The 21,700-nt window shown below is 49.7% G+C and overlaps 1 protein-coding gene across 1 annotated transcript in view; it reads right to left on the bottom strand.

The window, feature by feature from the left end:
- The window catches only part of Zbtb7c (zinc finger and BTB domain containing 7C), a 323,617-nt gene that overhangs the window by 131,252 nt on the left and 170,665 nt on the right, over positions 1-21,700 (bottom strand). Inside the window, 1 exon segment of the mRNA NM_001127375.1 lies at positions 4,803-4,864. The gene's annotated coding sequence lies outside the window, so the exon portion shown is untranslated.

The raw sequence follows: 21,700 nt of genomic DNA, 5'->3' as shown, positions 1-21,700 counted from the left end.
TCACTTACACCTGGCTGGGGAGGGAGGGGCATGAAGGGACACTGGAGGAGGCTGGAGGATGGCGTCCTTCTCCAGGAGGCCCAGGCAGGTCGCACAGCCCCAAGGGCTTTGGGGTGGGTGGGAAGGCATCTGTGCAAGGAGATGGGGGTTGGGTCAGATGGTGGACAGGCCAGTGGTTGGCCAACCGCTTTATACACAGCTGAGGAGAGCCTGTGTGGCTCAACCTAAAGGCTGCCTCTAAGCTGCCCGCACCCGCAGTCAGGCATCTTGTCTACGCATCCCTCAACCTCCCACCCATGGCAGACTCTACCTCTGTGGCCTCCTGGAGCACCACACATGCAGGACCTGTTATTACTGCTGTTCTGTGATAGGACTGAGGTGTAGGGTTTGATAAGAGCCGGAGTGATTTCATATTGTTTCGTCCTGATGGTTTAAGTCTTAAAAGGCTTCGAGCAGACAACTCCGCTTCATTCAGAACCCAGTTCCCTCACCTGGGGCAAGTTATGTAGCCTTTCTGGGCCCCTGCCATTAAAGACAGGCACTCAGCGACTGCTCACAAACACAGCTGTTGTGCAGGTCGAGTATGGAGACCGTTAAAACAGAACTGTTACACAGGAAGCCCTTGAAAGTCAGACGCTGGTGTCCTGAAGTCACTTCTATATTGTCCTAGGGGAGGGTGCTGAGGCAAAGTTGTGTGACCAACTGGTCTAGATAGGCTGGCCTTATCTTCTGATGTCAAGTAGCTTCTGGTGATGCAAGAGTGTATGGGCTGGGGGGGCTGGAGAGATGGCTCAGGGGTTAAGAGCACTGACTGCTCTTCCAGAGGTCCTGAGTTCAATTCCAGGAACCACAATTATCTGTAATGAGATCCAATGCCCTCTTCTGGTGTGTCTGAAGACAGCTACAGTGTGCTCATATTCATTAAATAAATAAATATTTTTTAAAAAAAAGAGTGTATGGGCTGAACGGTGTGAGAAACACATCCTCGATAGCATCCACATTTGACTCCCGCGGGGCTGGCCCTGGGACTGGCAAAGCCTTCAGTTTGTGGAGCAGAAAGGTAGAAAGGAGCAGACAGGAGCATGAGCCATATCTAAACACTGCCGTGCCTCTTTCTCCTGACGTCCTCCTTGGTGCTCCCCTCCTCTGGACCAGGAGAAGCCTGAAGTCCAAGTGATCAGAGATGACCTGTGGGGGATGAGATTGGCCATCTCCTCAGGATGCCTGTCAGTGTGCTGCCTACGACTGAGCCATTTACCAGCCTAAGCGAGGCCTAATCCACCTTCTCAAGTTGCCATCCTTTACCCGAGCTGCAGCTCTTGAAGCTTAGTGTAGGGCATAGGGCTCTGGCGTGCTCCCACTCTGAAAGCATAAGAATGTCCCCCTTGCTGGCTGGCTCTCCCAGTGCTGTCCCAGCAGGACATTGCTCAGGCTGTCCTAGGCTCCACACCACTTCTCTGTTCCCTATAATGACATCTGCCATTAATAGCATTGTCTCTCAGTGCCACAGACACCAAGCATGCAAAGCAGGTCAAGAGCCACCGTGGGCTCTATACAGCAGACCCCACCAGCCCGAGGCAGTGACAGGCCATTACTCTGTGTCCTGCAAGCTGCAGCGATAAGGAAACTCCACCAATTTGATCCTTTATCTTGTTGCAGGTTGAGGGAAGATATTATTTCAATCTAGATAATGATTCAATTTCTCGGACGGAAATGAGATTTTTTTTTCCAAGTCTTCAAGGGGGTGCCACCAAAACCCCTCTTGGGGCTGGAGCAGGTCATGCTCAAGTTAGAGGATTTCTTGTAATTTAGAAAATATACCGGGTGGGGAGATTGGAGAGCAGGAAGTCTGATGAGAGCAAGAGAGAAACATACAGGCTGAGCCAATAAGACTACAAAGTAACCGCTCTTTGGATACTTATAAGCACTGCCCCAAACCCCTAAGACCTAATTCAGAAGATAGGCATGCAGAGTGAGCCAACGCCTGAGCTCCACGAGGTACAGAACAACGATACACAAACTAGCCCCACTGTCAAAGGGCCATCCAGGTCTTCCCTATTAGCTTGCCCCATGAGGGAGACCTCCTGGGCCATTTTGCTGACAGATAGCCTCAATACCATTACACTGCTTCCTACCAAGGCGAAGGAGAGGAGCCCGCCCCGTCCCTGACCAACTGTGCCTCCAAACTGAAGTGAGATCACCACATCCAGGGAAGTCACAAGGTGCTGACAACGCAGATCATCTCTGTGCACTCCGGAAACATCAGGAAGCCATTAAAGAAGATGCAAGTGACGTCGGATAACACACGCGCCAATACCTCAATGGTCTGCCCTAAATAATGAGTTTAGAAAAAATGCTACATTATCTTAAAGGCCTGGGTGTCCCAAGAGCTATAGTACAGTTTTGTCAAACTGTTTGACAGTTTGGAAATCTACCATGGGTGTGCATTTGGGCCACCCCACAGAGGGATGTTTCCTTTCCGAAGAGAAGCACTGACTCCAAGTCACGAGAAGGTGGTATCTTTTGATATGGCATTTGAGTAACCACACTTGGGCATCTACATGGTGCTGTTGTTGGTGTGAAAAGCAACACACAATCGGGGGGACATTGGGCGTCTCTAGGAGAATAGAGGCTTAGGGCTAGGGAACCGGGAGGGGACTTTTGACCAGAGACCTTCTAGCACTTTCCAATTAAGCACCACGAGGCTATCGCCAATCACGAGTGAAAATGCAGTAGATGAAAGCTCACATTTTCAGGACAGCTAGGCATCCCAGTTGGAGCCGGCTACATCAGCATCGATGTTTGAACTCTGACCCTATCTCCAGCCTAAGCTTTGAAGAGGCAAAGGTAGCTGCAGTCAAGATGACTGACAGGTCAAGTGGCTGTGACACGCGGCTGTCTTTACAACAGAGCTGATGATTAGGTATGAAAGTCTATGCAGGGGTGCCAGGCCCTGGGACTCTTCACCTACCAGCGCACGCCGTCCTGGCTGCTGTGTGTACAGCATGTGGTTTTTGCCGGGGAAGTGGTAATACTCTAGAAGTGGCAAAGGAAGAGTAATGGGGAAAATAAGTCCTGAGCCTTGTCTCCGACCCATGCATCATTGAAGTGCTGTTATGTGGAACCGGGGAGACTCACTTTAGCATATGTTCCTGCTGCTACCATGGCTCCCGTGACACATGCCGTGTCACATGTCTCAGGCTCTGCTCTCAGGACACTCCAACAGGTCCTTCCCCCACATCTGAACTCTCTCTTGCTGACAGAGTAGCCCCTAGTGTTAGATGTGCATATGAACGGTCGTCTGTTTCGGGGAAGGGAGCACAGCCACCATCCTTCTTTGTCAGAAACCATTTATCTATTATTGCATTGCCTATGAAATCCAGAGACACAACACACTAGCCTCAGAACCAGAATCCAGACAATGGGACCTGGGGACCATGTGATCATCATTACTCTCTTTCTCCAACAGGGTTACAGGCAGTCTCAGCATGGCCTGCTGGGACTCCTAAGCAGAGGGAGACCCAGTCTTCTGCAGCAAAGGGTTGGAGAGAACACCTTAGAAGCGCCATATACTGGCTCAGGGAACCTGAGCAGACATTTTAGTCAGTCTAAACTCAGTTTCTCTAGTTCTGGGAGAGGAAGACCTGGTAACCTTGTGAACTCTCATGAGGTAAGACTGCCAACTGTGTAGAAACAGCTAACGCTGTGTAATACTGCTTATTAGTATTGGAATTTCAAAATAGCCAGCCCCTCCCACTAGCTTGCATTCGTTAAATGCATGGATTTCAGTTGTCCCTACACCTGGGCAGCAGTGGCTGTTCAGGAGAACAAGCAGGATCTTGGTGACAGTCCACTTAAGCTCAGTGTGTCCCCAGTGCCGACTTCATGGGTGTTAGTGGTCTTTAGTTGCTGCTGTCTGTGGAAGGCTCAGTGTGTGTTTGAGGGACACGTTCTGAGACCCAAGGAAGATCCCAAACATGGGTTCCCTGTGTCTATCTAGCGTGTATATGTACTGAGCTCATGGTCAACCTCACAGTCCTCTGCACAATGGAATAGCGGACAAACTGGACAGAATTTACTTTTATTTAGATAGGTGAGGGAACCTTTACAACATGCTCCCTCTTTGACTCTAGATCCTTCATTGAGCCACTCTGGGCCCTCAGCACCTTGCCTGACCTCACCACCACCCATCAGACCCATGCCTGTCCCTTTCACACAGGCCTTAGTGCGTTCCCAGGCAAGGCCTCTGCTCTACTCTGCCACCACCCCTGTGGCCCAGATCAAGCCTGTCCCTCAACATAGGGTACTTCCCTGGCTACTCCCACCACTGGGAGTGGGAACCAGAGCAGGTCCATGTGCCTTCTAGAAGGTTCTTTGTCTCATACACCTCTTCCCACACCGACAGGAATAGTTTGACTCACTGCTCTGGGTCCTGTGGTGTGTGAGACAATTTTTCTGATAGAGACAACAAACAGTAAACTTAGAACATCATAGACACAGCCTCTCAGTGTCTCCAGGGTAGTCTTTTACTGTCCACTTACAGATCCACAGCCAAGGAGTTCTGTCTGGGACGCACCTAGGGGTGTCCTCCAGTTAGAGGGCAGAGCAGGGTTCCAGGCATCCTCCTTCAACTTGATGTCTTACGTGCTTAAGGACCCACTCTGTCCAGTGACAGAGACCTTCCCGAAGATTCCAAAGCCAGCTCCACACAGTCACAGAGTTTCTGCCCTTAGCAGGAAAACGGCCGATTTCCCAGAAGCATCGTTAAACCACGGAACTCAACAAGCAAAATTCATACTCACAAGCACCGACTCCTTGGGCTTCGATCTTAGGCCACCAGTCTTTCTGCAAACCTGCTCATTTCCTGCAAAGAGAGGGACAGGCAGAGAGAAGCGCATTAGCACCTGCTCTGGAGATCCTTCGAGCTTTCCTGGCTGGCCTCGGGCTCCACACCTTCTCAGCACGCACGTTTCTTCCTGCAGCGCTCCCCTCCCCCCTTCCTGGGAACACCATGTTCTGTTAGGTGGGCGCCTCCACCCCTGCAGGCCTGTGAGCTCTGCCCACGCCGCCTCCTCCCGCTCCCGGCGCCCTGCCAGTCTCAGATTGACCACTGCCTCCAATTCCCTGAAGGCACTGGGCTTCTTCCCACTCCGGAGCCAGCGAGGCCTCCACTTCTGTAGCATGGGGTTGCCTAGCAACGGTGCGCGCGGGCTCAGAAGGCCCTCCTAAATTGGACCTCACAGCACAGGGCATCTCCTTGTACAGCTGCCTGCATCTTAACAATCCGCCTCTGAATAATAACACAATGGTAATTGCATTCACGGACCCCAAACTACATTTAAATAATGTTCAAGAGCTGACACAAACCAACAAAGGCCAGAAAATGCATCTGGGAGGTTGACTGTGAGGCCACGCAGGGACCTCCGCTGTGGGAGGGAGTTGACACCAAAGACTTGAGTTAATGACAATGTCGCCCCGAACTGTGAATTCTCCTGCTTCTGCCTGAGCATGTCACCGCTGTAATGCGTTGTAATGTAAGTTTGAGCAATTAATAGGAGGAGGTAGGGATCCCTCAAGACAGGCTGCCCTCTAGTTCTGCTGACTTGTACCTCAAATTTGGGTGAACAAGAGAGGGAAGGTTTCACAGGAAAGAAAGCTTGAAAGTAAAATTCTTTGGCTTTCCCAAATGTGGTTAAATACCTACCTACCTACCTTCCTTCCTTCCATCCATCCTTCCTTCCTTCCTTCCTTCCTTAACAAAGTCTCCTAGCTCCGATTAGCCTGGAACTCACTATGCAGACTGGGCTGACCTCAAACCTATCGAAGCACCTCCTGCCTCTGCCTTTGACCACACCACGCCATGCTTTAGAAGGAAAGGGAAGCACGTGGTAAAACGGAGCAGGAGTCACACACCACGGAACGGATGTATTTCAGGAGGAAAAGTGAAGGCCTTTACAAAGTCACAGCAGCAGGGCAGGCTGGCCAGGTCAATGCCCCACAAGACATTCCTATCTGTACAGCCATGTTCACCACAGACTCATTCCCAAGAGGCAAAGTCGGAGAGGCAGCCCAAGTCTCTAACCGTCACGGAGGTTCAGGCACACGATGGAATATCATTCGCTTTTCAGAAAGAAGGGAATTCTGATGTATCTATACTGGGTATGACCTTCAAGGCCATATTAAGTAAAAGGAGTCAGTCACAGGAAGACCACTTCTGCATTTTCCCCCTTACTTGAGAAGTCCGGGGTAGTTATATCTGTAGAGACCGAAAGCACAGGACAGGAGCTGGGTGTGGGCATGAGGGTGGGGGCGGGGGTGTGGGTGTGGGTGTGGGTGTGGGTGTCTTATGAGCACAGACAGAGAAGAGGAGAGAGCTGTGAAATGAGTGCTGGGTGTGACTACAGAGCACTATGACAAACTTAATGCCATAGAACTGTACAATGAAAAGCAGTTAAATTATATATATACATATATATCACATATATATATACATATATACACACAGACACACACACACATATATATATATCTTTGGTTTTTAAGAATCCATTTGTAATACTGGTGTAAGGTCACTAGGCTCTTCAAGACTGGAGTCTATTTTGGAAATCAGAGTGTCCCATGTCACTCTCAAGCTTGAACAGGGTAGAAGTCACCAGGACTGAAGCCACACTGCTTAGGGCAGCTGACAAGCCTGGGCCGGTGCCATCTGGCTGCACACAGGGCCTGCATGCTGAGAGGCAAGGTTCTTCTACACATCTGCTTACAGCATCTGCCTTCCTCTGGGGACAGCATCTGCCTTCCTCTGGGGACAGCGCCATCTCCTCTCTGTCTTCCACCTGCTCCCACCTGTCACACAGGCTCCAGGGCGCCTCCCCTGTGCCCTGCCCCTCTGTGCCTTAGCTGTCTCTTCTGGGCTCCCACCAAATCCCACATCCTCAGGAGCCTTCCGGATCCCAGACCTCTTCCAAGATTGCCCTTTGAAAATACTGTAGCTAGCCGTTGTTGACCGGATTAGCCTTGCTTTGCATTCTACTCTGAGTGTGGTGCCCCTCCCAGTGTAGCTCGGGACAAAGGACAAGAACCTGTGCTTGCCTCAGCTCCACACATCGAATTCCAAGAGCTACTGGGGTCCTCTGCATCCTTTTCAGGGGATACCTGGTATGAAGCAGGTCTGCGGGGTGTGCTGTGGAACCCTGGACTTGGGGCTTTAGGTAGAGCTTGCCAGCGACTGCTCGCAGTTGGGGGTTTACAGGCCTGATTAATTTGGAAGGGTCATTACAGGTAATGGCTTCTGTGAGCGAGAGTGAATAAACAGCATAGGTGATTTTTTTTCCCCTCAGTGTCCTAGATTTCTTTTTCTTGGAATGTGCTTTAAGTCTTGAAAAGGAAGTATTACAAGGAAAAGGAAGAAATGATGGTGAGGAGAAGGGAAAAAAGGAGGAGGAGGAGATTATAAACCTGACACATGGGAGGAGCCCGACCGCTGCTTCGGCCAAGCTTCCTCTGTCTCCCTGTTGATAAAGGGGCCATGATCTGGAAGGCCCTTCCAACCCAAACAGATAATATAATTATGACTGGAGATGAGGAGGAGGACGGTGGGTAGTAACCTTCTAAGTTCACACACTCCACTCCGCCTGGTGCTAGGTACCACTCTCTGGGGACAAGGTGCCAGCCATCCCCCTCCTTGGACAAGACAAGGCTTGCAGTTACTCTGCTCATTGTTTTCCCGGACACTGACCCTGGAGCTTTCAAACTTATGACCTGGCTTCCCTGATGCTCATCTGATCATTAAAGTCCTCCAGACTAATGACTTGTTTTCCTGAATCTCCAGGAATGGCTGGAAACAGGCCAAAGGGCATCGTCTAGGCTCCGTCTCTCCAGACCTTGGCTCTGTGACCAGCGGCCCTGTCTGTCAAGGCTGGCTGCTGCAGGACAGATGCCCCCCGGCTCTCCCAGACAGTCTAGATTAAATGGAAGCGCTGTTCACAGAACAGAGAGCTCTGGCTCCAGACTGCCATCCCAGGGAGAGACAGTCTGGGCTGATGACTGTGGTGTTCTCTCATGGCTCTGTTTCCTGGTCATTGTATTGCTTTCCCTCTGCCTTGGTATAGACAGGCAAGGGAAGGCAGGAAGCAAGCACACAGGTCCCTGCTTCTGGGACATGTGTGGCATTCGATGGCAAGGAGATGGATTGTAAATTAAAAGTGATGAATAATGGCAATCACACTAATGTCAACGATTTCCCTTAACTAACGTTTGGACAATGCTTTGTGGTTTAGTCCGCTCCTGCATGCCTGCCTGGCAGGTGGAATAGCGTCAGCCCAATATCTGCTAGGGGTATAGCCATGAGAAGCAGGTTCTTGCCACACTCTTCTCAGGAAGATTCCAGACAGGGAAGGAGTTAAGTTCTGAACCGCTTGCTTGACACCTTCTAGATAACGAGTGTCCTGTCCTCTGCTTGCTTGATCAACCCTTTCCAGTTACTCCTGCATGGTCCTGGAGTGAGAAGTCTAGCCCACATAATGTCATCCTGAGGGATAAACCCCTGGGCAGCATGGCATGGGGACAGAGGGCCTAGGAAGAGACAGATGTGTCTGTCCATCCTGGTACAGCATACCCAGGGGACACGGCCTAAGCCCCCACCCATTAGCATGTCATGAGAAACCTGCGCTGAGGCTTGGGGATAGCAGGTGCAAATTTGACATCTCCTGTGTCCTTAAAGAACTAGCAGAACGCAGTCAGTATTCAACACAAAATTGGTATTGTTTTTGGAGTCACTATTGGATTGTTTTAGAGGATAAAATCCATACTGAGAGGCTCCCTGCAAATCCTCACTTAGCTCCCGGAAGCACCTCGGGCACCGGGAGGGCAGGTGCTCCAAGCGAGAGTTCTATTCATAAGCTCACAGGTACACAAGTGGGTGGCGAGTTCAAATGCAAGCCACATCCTGCTGATTTCGCCCTCTGGTGCTCAGCATCAGCAGACAGGCAACTTGGGACAAGGGCTCCTCGTTGTTGGAAGGTGCATAATACAGACACACACCCTTTAGAACCAAGCACGGACTGGCAGAAGCCACCAGAAGTTCTCTCAAGGGACTGTCCCTGGGGCAGGGTCTGTAGCTCTGGAATGTGTGAAGTCTGGTGGTTTGGCCTGGCCATCTGCATGACTGTGGGTGAGTGACTTAACCTCTCTGTGTATTAGAATTTCCTTGGCTACTCCCTGTAGATGCAAGCCCGGCAGTTCCATTCTCAGGCACCCACCTGAGCAGGAAATGGGTGTCTTTGTGACGACCTGTGTGCTACTGCTTAAGCAGCTTCTCTACACTGAAGACATCAACGCATCCTTCAGTAAGCCGGTGGATAGATATGTAGTAAGTCCAGACAGCAGGCTACTCATATTTGCTGATGAGAAATGAGCTGTCAGCTGTGAGAAAACAGGGAGCAAGCTGATGCGCACAGAGAGCTGAGTGGAGGAGGCTACAGACAAGGCAACTAACTGTGTGGCATTCTCCAGAGGGAGCAACGTGGAGATGCATGCCCCAAAGGTCTGAGGTTACCAGGGATTTGGAGAGGGAGGAGGAACGTACAAGGGGGCAGAGAGTTCTGGGGACTGCAAGACCTTTTCTGTATGTTCCCATTTGTCAACTCGTTGATCATAACCCACTAAGGGCCTCACTGCGAGCCTGTTAGCCCAGTGGATGGAGGTTTGAAAGCACTGGCATCTGTTCCCCCATCTTGACAGGCCAGTTGTGGGGAGAAGTGAGGAGAGAGAGAGGCCTATGGGTCCCCTCTGGGCTTCCCCTCGATTTTTCGGTTAATGGGTTCTTGGTATAGCACAGCAAGTGGCTGCAGAGGGAGAGCCAGGGTCTGAGCCATCCATCCATCTGTGCGAGGCTGGCTTGTTCCTTCTGAATCAATGAAGGTAAAGGCTAGGTATGTGGAGAGGAAAGGGCTGAGCATAGCCCTCTCAGGAAACCAAATCTTCCTCCTGTTCCTGCTTTGGGGGATGATGGCTCCTCGGAAGTCTGAGTCTCAGTAACCTTGGCCTGGAATATTAAAATCGCCCTAGGAAGGGGCATCTAAGCCCAGAGCTAGACTGACCCTGGAGCCTCTCATGTGAGAGTGGAGGCAAGGGGTGGGCAGCCTGTGGAAAGAACAAAGGCATAATCTATGGTCGGGGTGCCCCCTCCCTGGTCAGGCTGCCCTACCCTGCTTTCTGCTCAGTCTCTCTCTCTCTCTTACACACACACACACACACACACACACACACACACACACACACACACACACAGCATTTTTTTTTCTGGCCTCAGAGGAGTGTGTTCCTGAGCTGGGTAAATCTGAATCCCATCCGATACGGCCTGGGGTTGCTGAGAGAAGGGGTAAGGCCATTCAGACCCTCCCACAAGCCAGCAGCAAGCAAGGGATAGTCGGTGTTGACACTGAATGGCAGTTTAAGTTTGGAAAAGGAAAGGGTTCTCGTGATACAATGGAAAGAAGTGGAGCGTGGTAATGCCTTGGTCTCCTGGACTAGCCCATCTCCCTGCCCTTCCAGGCAAGCTGTGGGGAGCACCGAGTCCTTAAACATCCCAGCAGGCTCTCTGTGCCTAAGTCTGGCTCTGCAGGGAATGGTGGCTATGACCATGATGGTGGGGTCCCCTGGTGGTGGCCTTAGCCAGTGCCAGTTTCTGTGGCCTGTGGGACCACTTAAGCAGGCATTAGGCTGGGGTGAGGTGATGGGGGTGGGTTGCTCTGCACTCAGTCAGCGCAAGTCATGTTTGTGTGACACGGGTGCAAGCTCTGCTTTATCTGTGTCTTATTTCCCAGGGCTTGAGTCCTGTCACTCATTCCTCCCTCTCGACCTACCTTCCAGAAAGTTCTATTTCTACCTGATGTCCAGTGTGACTACTAGCCGTTCTTTTCTCTACCTGTGTCCCAACCGTTCTTTCTCTCAGAACAAAAGCATCCTTTCAGGTGGAAGAGAAAGCTGTGTTCCCTGAACACTTTAGGGCCTGGCACAGTAAAGACAAAGTGGGGGCACAGATGATCGTGGGGGGGGGGCGCAGCTTCTCCAGCTGAGGGGCTGAAGTGTTGCCGGGAGATGGCAGCTTTGAAGTGCCCACCTCTCTTGTCTCCTCAGAACTTAATCCTACCCAACATGCAGTGCAGCTCCAGAAGGGAACTGCATATGCATACAATAGGCTACTTCTTGGAGTGCAAGGGGACACTCCCATCCAAGGCAGCAGATAACCCCCACCAGAACCACTAAACTCTTGGGATTTGAGAAGGTTTTCAGGACTGGAACGGCTGTGCTGTCCTCTGTACAGAAGATGACGTGTCATCAGAAACTATCCTGAGGTCACCAGAACTGTCACTGGCCCAGCCAATTGCACGCCTCAGCATACCCCAAGGCTCTCCCTAATGCTACCTCCTGCAGGGAGCTTGCCTGCACACATTTCCAGAATGCTTGAGGAGCTCACCCTAATGGTGAGCTTGGGTTTCTCACACACGTGGCCATGTCTACAGCAGATCAAGAGGAAAAGGACTACCGTTTGTCGCTGACCTCTGGAATGCTTGTCCCTGCCTTCCCCACCCTGAGTTTTTGAGGCAACAGATGGACTGCAAACGGTGGGGAAGGATCCAGAGTGTGGGCGAAGGAGAGATGCTAAGTGGAACTGCAGAGGCAGGAAGAGGCACAGTCAAGATCATGGGTCACGAGGTCTCAGGGGAGCAGAGGGCATGAGTGTGCAGAGGAAGCACAGGCTTTGTCTCCAAGCAGAGACAGAGCCGGGCAGCTATGACATCACCGTCCCACTGCTGCTACAGTCTGGGGAAGGATGGTGCAGGGCTAGCTTTTGATCCCAGAGAAACCACTAGCAGAGGCAGACGAACTGAGCGAAGCTGAAGCCATCTCGGTTCCCTGCTTCCCTGTGTCTACTTCCAGTCTGGCCAGTACCAGAGAGCCTAGCTAAGTACACATGGATCCGAGAAGATTTATTCATCCCAACCTGAGCCCAATGGAGTAAAAGATGGCCTCCCAGAGCAATGCCAGTGGCTGACTGGTACAGCTGGTTAGTCACCGGAAGCGTCTTAACACCTATCCCAACCAGGGTGCTACATAGCCAGTAACCAGCTCTCCAGGCTGGTGATGCCTCTTATTAACTCTGCCTCCTGAGTGGCATCATGTCTGTCGCCTTTTATGTGAAAGCGAGGCCCAGATGATATTGCTTGCAGTATGTTATTTTTCCAGTGGATTGAAGTAGTCAATTAAGTATTCTTGCAAAGTCCACTGAGCCTACGCTGGAGTGTAGCTCAGCTGGCAGAATGCTTGCACAAGGGCGTGGGTTCGAGCCTTAGCCTCCAGTAAACTGAGCGTGGTAGCTCATATCTGTAATCCCAGCACTTGGGAGTTACGAGGAAGATCAGAAGTTCAAACTCATCCTCAGTTGCAGAGGAAGTTTGAGGTTAGCCTGGGCTACATGTGAACCTTTTTTTTTTTTAACGGTTCCCCAAGCTTTCATTGTTTTACCTCCTCCCAACTCAACAGTATACATAATTTTAAATTACCAGCTTCTTTCATTCTTTTCAGAGCTTCCATTCAGTTTTCACAGAAGCAACTTTTCCTTTTCTTTTGCAGCGGGACTTAAGTGATTTGTATACTATTTAATTAAATTGCATAATTACAATAGCAAGTTTCACTGACATAAACAGGTTTGGGCGCTGAGCCAGCTGTCCCAGGGAAGCACTGGGCTCAGCTGCTGGGAGCAGATGTGGGGAAGTTTTGGATACCTGCCTGCTGATCCGAGCGCTCCTCCTGCTGAAGCTATCAGTCACAGGGAATGGAGGAGGCTGGTAGATCTGGCAAGGTGGTTTGTTGCAGCCAGGATGGAGGATAATTCTCCAGGGCTTACGGTCCCATTGCTAAGCCTTCCTGATCTCCACCTGTACTTGCTAACACGGTACCCCTTCTCCGCATGCACTTTGCCCAGCTCTGCTAACAGTAGATGCATTCCCAGGAAGCTGTCTGCATGCATCTTTCCAATGAACGCTACAGTTTCGGTGACAAATGACCACCGATGCAGCCTTCCCTTGAACCAGTGGGTATCTCATCCAGAGGACTCGCCACTCATGTCCTTCCAGGAATATTCAGTAAGAAGTTGGAGTTGGGGGTGGGGTCAGGGGACATCATCCTTCAGTCTTACCATCTAGAGTCCAGGTTATGCCCAGCATAACCAGATGCTACTGTGGGCTCCTCTGGGGTTCTCAATCTTCAAATTCCTAAATCCCTTTTTACTGTAGCTGATACTGTAGCTGAACCTACTCTGCTTCCTACCGGTCAGGGTCATTTTCTTCATATGAGTGTCTTTCCTTACCATACAGGTCACACAACTAGCACAACTGCCATCTAGTCAGCCAACTGACCAGGCACTGTTGCCAGGCACCTGCGGCTCCCGGGAGAGGGAAATGCTCTCCAGGAGAACACGTCCGTCCGCACTGGATTTGCTGATTTAAGCTGCCCGCCATCCCTCTTCCTTTCCTCTTGGTAAAAGCGCTGTAATTTCCTTCCAGGTTAATTTGTTACATGCCCTCAGAGCCAATGGGGGTAGGTCGTGGTTTAACTTAACTTGAGCCAATCGGTTCGTGTCAATTTTATCATGAGATCCAAAGACATGTTTCTGGGGACTTCTGAAGAAGAAGCCATCACTGACAATGTGGACGGGTCCTGCAAAGCCTGAAGCTACGGCAGCCTTTTTGTTATCAGAAGGGACCCAGAGGGAAGGTCTAAGAGAACTACTGACAAAATAAATGAAGACTTTACTCTGCCTTCACGTTTCTCACAACCTAAATCAATAAAATGCGCTCCCCTCATTTTAATTACATAGCGTTTAAATTTCATACATATACATTATACATATGCATACACATATACATTATACATATGCATACACATATACATAGACATACACATATATATGAATGCTTTGAAAAGCAATTAAAGCTTGATAATGAAAATATGTAGTCATTACTCTAGTTCTCCCTACACTGAACCCCAATATTTGGAGGTGAACCTTCGTGTTTTAAAACTTCAACTGTTTTAGCTACTTCTTGTGCTCTATGCTGGTCTATTTCTACGTAATATGGTGCATTAGTCAGCTGTGGATACTATAACAAAATATCACAGACCAGTAGCTTGGACAACAAAAAACTGTCATTGCAGGGGTTAAATCACAGTGGGGACATGATACAGGTCATATGGCAGGCTCCATTTTGTCCACTCTTAGAGAGTATCCCTCAATATCCCACAGTGAAAATGGACATTCTCTCAATTTTATCTCTACCCCCACCTCCATCAAATAGTTCCCGTCCCTGTATCTTCCCATGTTTAATCACCCACTGATGTTCACGGCAGTATACCCACGCAGGTGATGCTTGTGGGTGAACTGCATGAAAATGTTTCCTTCCTTGCAAAACTTTTACATTTTCTCTAGCATTAAAAATGATTCTATAAGCACCTATTTCCACAGAAGCTGCCCCAGGGGCTGGTAAAATCCTCCTGGGTTCAGTCAGCTCCCTGGGGATTTTCTGGAGTCCTCCAATCTAGAGTTTCGATCCTCCGCTCAGTCCTGACTGACTGCTGCCTTACCCCAGGCATCTTCACAGGGGAATTCTCTGAGCAGCAGTTTCTGGTCCTGTTCCCCCATGCAGCATAAAGAAAGTGGCCACAGGAGCCACACTTCCCACAGCATACACTGCTGCTTTCCCACTCCCCTCTTGCTCATGAAGGCCCAAGTGGCTTTTCTAGAGCCCAGCTAATCCAGGCCCCCTCCTCATCCAGGGTGGCTGGTTCAGCCTGCTCTCATCTGCTAGGGGAAGGCCCTTTGGGTGTGAGACCTGCCATTTTCATGGGCTCTGGCATGAAGAGGTGAGTGTGTCTGATTACCACACTCCCATTCTTGTTTCCAGGTACTCATCTTCCTGAGGCAGCTTTAGGAAGGGGTGCTGGGGTACCACATTGAGGACCATATTGTCTTCAGTGACCTGCTTCTCCCACACTCTGCCTGGTCCGTTTTGGAAGTGAACAGGTAACTCGGAGGCATTGCCCCCTCTATCTCTTCCCCCCAGGTCTTCTAGATTCCTCATGGCTTGTCTGCCCTAGTCACTGTTTGCCCATGCAGTCTAGAAGCCAGTCCTGGGGACTCTTAAAAGTTCTCCAATATTTTCCTTTCCATGTGTGTCTTCCTTCCTCAGTGCTCGGATCCTCCAGCCTGCCCTGCTGAGCTGACTTTTCCTTAGTTTTTCCTCTTCCAATCTCCACACGGTTACTGTCAACATTCTAACACAGTCCTTCAGTCCTAACACAGACTTTCCACTATGTCTTTAATGTCTGCTGTTCTGTGTGTCCGTCTCTAACACCCTCCCAGGGTCTTTTTACAACCTTTTCTAGCCTCTGGTCTCTTCTTATGGCATTACCGCCTTCCCTTATCTCTGGGAAGAACCGATTACAGTTAGGAAGTTTTCCTCTAGTGTGAGCTGTGGCCCAGCCTTAGACATGGCCCCAGATGTAGGGGTGGCTCTGGCCTTAGCCGTGGCTGCTTCCCTCCTGCTCCTTCCTCATTCATTTGCTTCACCTCCTTCTCTGCTTTCCTTCTTTTCTTGTTTCCATAGTGACTGAGTGGTCCTTGTCCAACAAACATGCTTAGGGAAGAGACGCAGAGCCAGGTATGTAGCTCAGACCCGTAATCTCCACACTCAGAAACTGAGGCAAGAGGATGTATTAGGATTCACCTCTGCAAGCCCAGAGCAGATCCAGGGCACAAAAACGCATGGTGAGGGCCTTGTCCCTGGTAAGGGACATGCTCCTTCCCATACCAGCATCTTGAAGACAAGTATCTTAGCACCCCAAGTCTTACTTGAGCTGGGGAAAGCATTGCTAATCAAGTAGGTCAGTTAGAGCAAACAAGTCCCCCATGCGTGTCCCCCATGAGTGTCCCCTCTTCCCAGTAGCACAGATACTGTACTTGTCCTTCAGAAGCGGAGCGCCAGAGGGTGGTCTATGCCTGAACTGGGTTTTAAACACAAGAACAATGCTCTGAAGGGAGTTCCCACCCTCCCCTGAGAAAAAGAAAAAAAACAAAGTATCTAGAAACAAAGGCGAGACTGAGGATTGACTCTCGGGCTGTGGAACCACACAGGAGTACGCTCTTGCAGCCAAACCAAACCGGAGGATGCTCTTGCAGCCTAGTAGAGCTGATAACCGCTTTTCTGTTGTCCGTGCCCACGATGACAGCCTGGCTCTGGCCTGACCTGGCCGTGCTCTGGCAAGTCCCTGAAGTCCCAGTGACTCACCATTTAGATTTCCATATGCCTCCTCCTGTCTCTTCACTAGAATCCTATCCTCCTCCTACCTACGCTCCAGGTGGCCTGCCTTTTCTCAGGCCTCTCTCCGTCCATCGTGGGTGGCCCTACGCACCTCTTCCTTAAAAAAATGTTGTTACAAAATATTCCAGACACATGAAAAGGCAAATAATTTAATATGACACCTCTAGACACACCACCACAGTGTAAGTGAGAGGCGGTTCTCTAATCCCTTTGAGACAGATCTCCTGGAAGGAGTTCACACAGATGAACCTACAGCAGTTAAGAGAGAGCTAGACTAGGCTCCCCCATCCTCAGCTCCCACCAAGTAGCTGGGACCAGGACACTGTCTAGTCTGGGCAGAGAAGATGCTGGGCCAGGAGTAGGTATCAGATGAGATCTGTGATGGGGCCAGTGAGATCCTCTGTCAGACCCTCAATGGGGAGGTATATTCCTCCAGGAGCCCTGTGACTTCCATCCCAACCTGCTCTTACCAAACACAACCCTTGGAAGGAGACAGACGCAGAGCTGTTGACGCTGGTACTGCCTGATCAGAGTGGACCAGGGCTTGCTGGATACCCTCTTGTGGCAGCAGAGGACGAAGCATCTGAGTAGAGCCAGCTGGCAGAGAAGGACCAGAGCTTGTCCTTACCTGGGCCGTGGGCAGTGCATGGGGCGGGTGCCAGGGCAGCCCAAGCTGTACAAACTCAGGAAGGGCTGGCAGAACGAAGCGGCCTCTGTGACTAAAGGATCATGCTCCTCACATCCCTTTGTTTCAGGAGCCCACTTCTACCTTGGGGGCTCCTTGTTTCCCCTTTCTTAATAAGCTGCTTCTGTTGCTATGTATAAGCACACCCTCCCACACACCCCCAGAGCAATCCTTTGTCACAGAATTGGAACCCTCTAACTCAGATCTGCGGCCCAGCTCTAGGCATGTGCCGGGTTTCCTTTTCTTTATCTCTTTGCTTGATATGGACCAAAAGCCTAAATGCACTAAGACTCTGGGCTTTCTCACCGTTGTTCTGAGTTCTAGCCCTTTTCTTAAATGGTATTCTCTTTGTCTCCTTCTTGGCCACTGCCTGCCCTGTTGCTTCTCTCCTAAACCATAATAAAATTGTTCTCAAACATCTGCTTGTGTCTGTCTATAAACTATCTTATCAACAAGGCTAAGAACAGGGGTTGGGGATTTAGCTCAGTGGTAGAGCGCTTGCCTAGCAAGCCAAGGCCCTGGGTTTGGTCCCCAGCTCCGAAAAAAAGAAAAAAAAAAAAGAAAAAAAAAAAAAACAACAAAAACCAAGGCTAAGAACTCCTGGTTCCCTGCTGTTCTCTCAACTGTGGCCTCGAACCCAGAAGACCAAGGGTATTCAATGGCCTCGAGTCCCATGGGGCTGGTAGCTATGTCTCAGGTCTAGGATAACTCCTGCCTTACATCCTCGGTGCCCTGCAGACTACCCCTAAGTCAGGTAAAGTTTGTTCCTGCTTGGTCTTTCATGATGCCAGTCCCCACCTTTACCACATCTGTCTATGACCCTTCAACAGACCACGGAACAATGTCTTATGCTCTGAGAAGCAAGATTTAGGAGGGCCAGACAGCCGTCACCTCTGTCTATGTCCACCAGGACACCTTTACCCAACGCCTGCCCACATTCCCCAGGCTCATGTGTTTGAACACTTGGTCCACAGCTGATGCCCATATTTGGGGAGGTTGCGATTGGGAACTTTGGAGCATGGAGTGCAGTCGTTGAAGGATGGTTCTGATCCTGATTCCAGAGGAGCTCTCTGCTTCTTGGTTGGTGTCATGTGAGAAGTTGCAATGGTAAGGTCAGATCAGCATGGGCTGACCCACTCCAGCTGTGTGCGTTCCCTGCCGTGATGGGCTGTAGGTCACGGTGTTCAGCCAGAAGACATTCCTCCTTCTTATATGGCCTTTGTCAAGGATCTCATCACAGCAACAAGGACGATAAGCAATGCAAGTAGTGACAAGCAGACAAGCATGTGGAAGATGTGTGTGTGTATGTGGTATTTGTGGTGTGTGTGTGTGTACGTGTGTGTGTGTGTGTGCGTGTGTGTATGTGTGTGGTGTGTATGTGGTATTTGTGGTGTGTGTGTGTGCGTGTGTGTGTGTGTGTGTGTGTGTGTGTGTGTCTGACTTGTTATCACATTCTTTCAGAAAACACCTAAGGAATAAATAATCCAATGAAATAAGGCAAAGGTGCACCCTTCACTGAGAATACAAAACAACGAGGAGGTAAACGAAAGCCTTAAAGAAATGATGGAAGTTGAGAGTGTTAATGTGCCTGCTTCCTCCAATTTGACCTACAGATTCAGCGCACTGCTCATCCAAAGCCAAGATTTATGCCACGGTGTGCGCATGTGTGGAGAGTCTAGCGGGCGATTCTACAACTATATGAAAATTCAGACGATCCAGAGTAGCTGAGGTGGTAACAAAGAAAAAAAATTAACCTGGAGAAAATGGCATCACCAGATAACAATGCTTCTGCCATAAAGCTGCAGAAAGGGCAAAGTGAGGTGGGTCCATGGATAACATAAGGGGCTGATGGAAGAGGGCACGGAAATAGAACATTTGGGGTGACCTAGAATGAAGACCCCACCACCCTTCGGTGGAAAGGATGGGTTTGCAGTGAACAGTGCACAGCCAGTCGGGTATCTACATTAAAAATAAGGATGGAGCTCTACTGCAGGCTAAAGAAAAATTAATTTGAGAGGGAATTTAAGCCTAAACAGAAAAGATAATAAAGCTGTAAGAGAAACCTCAGAGAATATATCCAAGACCTTGAATGGGAGAAAAAAAAGTCCCTTAGCAGGGCAGAGAAAGCATTAGCTATCAGTGGAACGACTGATAAATTGGGCTTCATTTAAATTAAGAACGTGTGTTCATTAAAAGGCGACATTAAAAAACACAAAAGAAAGCCACACAGTGAGAAAAGGTTGATGGCAAAGAACTCATCCGGATACACTGAGAGAGACGACCAGCAGCCATTAATTTGAAACCAGGGAATACCTGAATAGGCTTTTCACAGGAGAGGTCAGCCGACTGTCCCCCAAACACACCACTGTGCAGATGTGAAAAGGAGAAGCCACAGACATGTTGTACTCCGGACATAAGAGCAAAATAAGATATCAGGGCTGGTGAGGGTGCGCAGAACCTGGGACTCTCGGACTCCCCGGAACAGTATCACTCATCACATGCCTACTTCAAAACACGCTCACCGTCACTTATAGAAGCCATACGGACTTGTACCATATACAAGTCAGCAGATCCACACCTGTCGTGATGTAACAGGAAAGATATTTATGTACACGTACAAGAAAAACATCAGCATATGTCTTCATGGAAGCTTTTAGCAAAATAGTCTCCAATGAGATGTGACCCACATGTCCATCCGTAATGGAACTGGCCAAAAAAAAAATGTGTCATGGCAATATACCATGGATATTGCATGATATCTGCATTGTCTGCTTTGTCTACAGTGTGGATAGGTCTCTGGGTCTGTTGTCAGAGAAATACAAAAGGGATGAATATGGTAAGACCCCACGTAGGCCACACGGAAAACAGAAGCCATTGTCTTGTAATGAAGTCAGGCCTTCATTACACATGGAGAGGGGACTGCTTTGTAAGGGGCAAGAGGGGGTTGCCTAGATTGGCAAGAACAACTCCGAACATGGTTATAATTTGATTCTGAGAATGCCTATCTATATACAAAGTCACCAGGCTATACATTTAAGATATGGGCACTTTATCAATAAGGTGCATACGCCAGATGCTACCATGAGGAGAGACAGGATCACAGTTAGAGATGGGATGGACAAAGACCACACAAACATGTTTTAACAAGGGTAGACAGAAGGCCTCTGTGACCCGTCTTATGCATAAGACTCTCAGGGGAACAGAAACAGAACTATAGTCATAGGAGCAGCTCCCAGAATACTCTGGAAGCTTCACCAGTACCTAGTCTACCTTGAGGTGACAAAGAAGTGAAAATGGTTCCTGTGGGCCGGGATTGCTCAGCTGCTTCCTCTGGGACCCAACCACAGGCAGACACTGGGGACTGCAGTAGTCTGTCCCTGCTTTGCATTGAGTTTGGACTCTGTAGAAGAGACCAGGGAAATGAATTGTATTTTCTTTCCTTTTTAAAAACTGAGATGAACGAATGTACAAAATCAGGAACATAGTCAACTACCCCTTATTCCCTGAGAGATTGGGGCAGAGAAATCTCTCTGCTGACCCAGCCTGGCTTGGCCTTTACTCAGTAAGAATGCTGTGGCTTTACAGTTCACCAAGCTTGCAAGCTCCCGAACACCTCTGCCCACTGTGTGTGGAATATGTCCACTGCCCTATGAGGGCTGGGTCCGCACATCTAGTAAGCCAAGATCCTCACCCTGTTGTGGAAGTCTCTCCACTTCTGCTCACCTGTTTTAAGGCTTGGCGTCACAGAAGGATCACTTTTTGTGCCACTTTCTGATTTGTTCTTCCTCCCCTCATTTGATTCTCGATTTACTGATAATTTGTTTGCCTTCAGCAATCTGGCAGTCTGGCTTTCCTCTCCCACCCCTGTGTCTCCCGCTAGGGCGGCTCTGGAGTCTGTTTGGCTCAGCACTCCATCTGTCCTGTGAGCAGTGTTGCGGTGCTTCACGTTATACTGTTTAAAAATAAAGTCAGAAAAGTAACAACCAAATAGATGACAGCCTGCGAAAACAGCAGCTGTTGCCCATAAGGGAAGACTTGAAACATCCCCTGGATGTATTTCTAGAGAGATGGATACCATGGAACAAGGAGGAGGAGGCCGCAGCCAATGGGAATCGCTCAACCCTCTGCTGGGCAGAGACGTTGGATGCTCCAGGCATCTGTTGCTCAACCCTCTGGCTGGAGATAAGAATGAACAAGAGAAAAGAGGCCTCAGAGGCACCCGGCCTCTCGAGCCTCTGAGTTTTGCATCCTGACTAGAGAGCAAGTAGTCTGCAAACCAAGCAATGGGTCCCGATGTCAATATGGGAAAGGACAAGCTTGCACAGGGATGCTGTCAGTCGACTAGCTTAAAGCAGGGTAACTACGAAAATACAGAAGCCTTTCGCCAGGACCACGGTGAACTTCTTCAAACTTTAAACCGTTTGCTTCAATGGGCATTGCCAAGACAGTGAGAGGCAGGCAATGTGGAGCCCCCCCCCCCATCCATAAGCCTTGAGTTTGGGGAGGCAGAGGTCAGCCTGAGATTCAGAAAAAAGAAAAGAAAGATGGCCGGGGAAGATGGCCCAGTGAGCAGAACTCCTGCTCTGCAAGCATGAGTTTAGATGCCCAGCATCTATGCAAAGAGTCAGGAATGGGC

Source organism: Rattus norvegicus, chromosome 18 (assembly GCF_021556685.1).
Source record: "Rattus norvegicus strain SHRSP/BbbUtx chromosome 18, alternate assembly SHRSP_T2T, whole genome shotgun sequence".
Lineage (NCBI taxonomy): Eukaryota > Metazoa > Chordata > Mammalia > Rodentia > Muridae > Rattus > Rattus norvegicus.
Note: the sequence above shows the minus strand (reverse complement) of the source record. Positions and strands in the feature narration are given on the sequence as shown.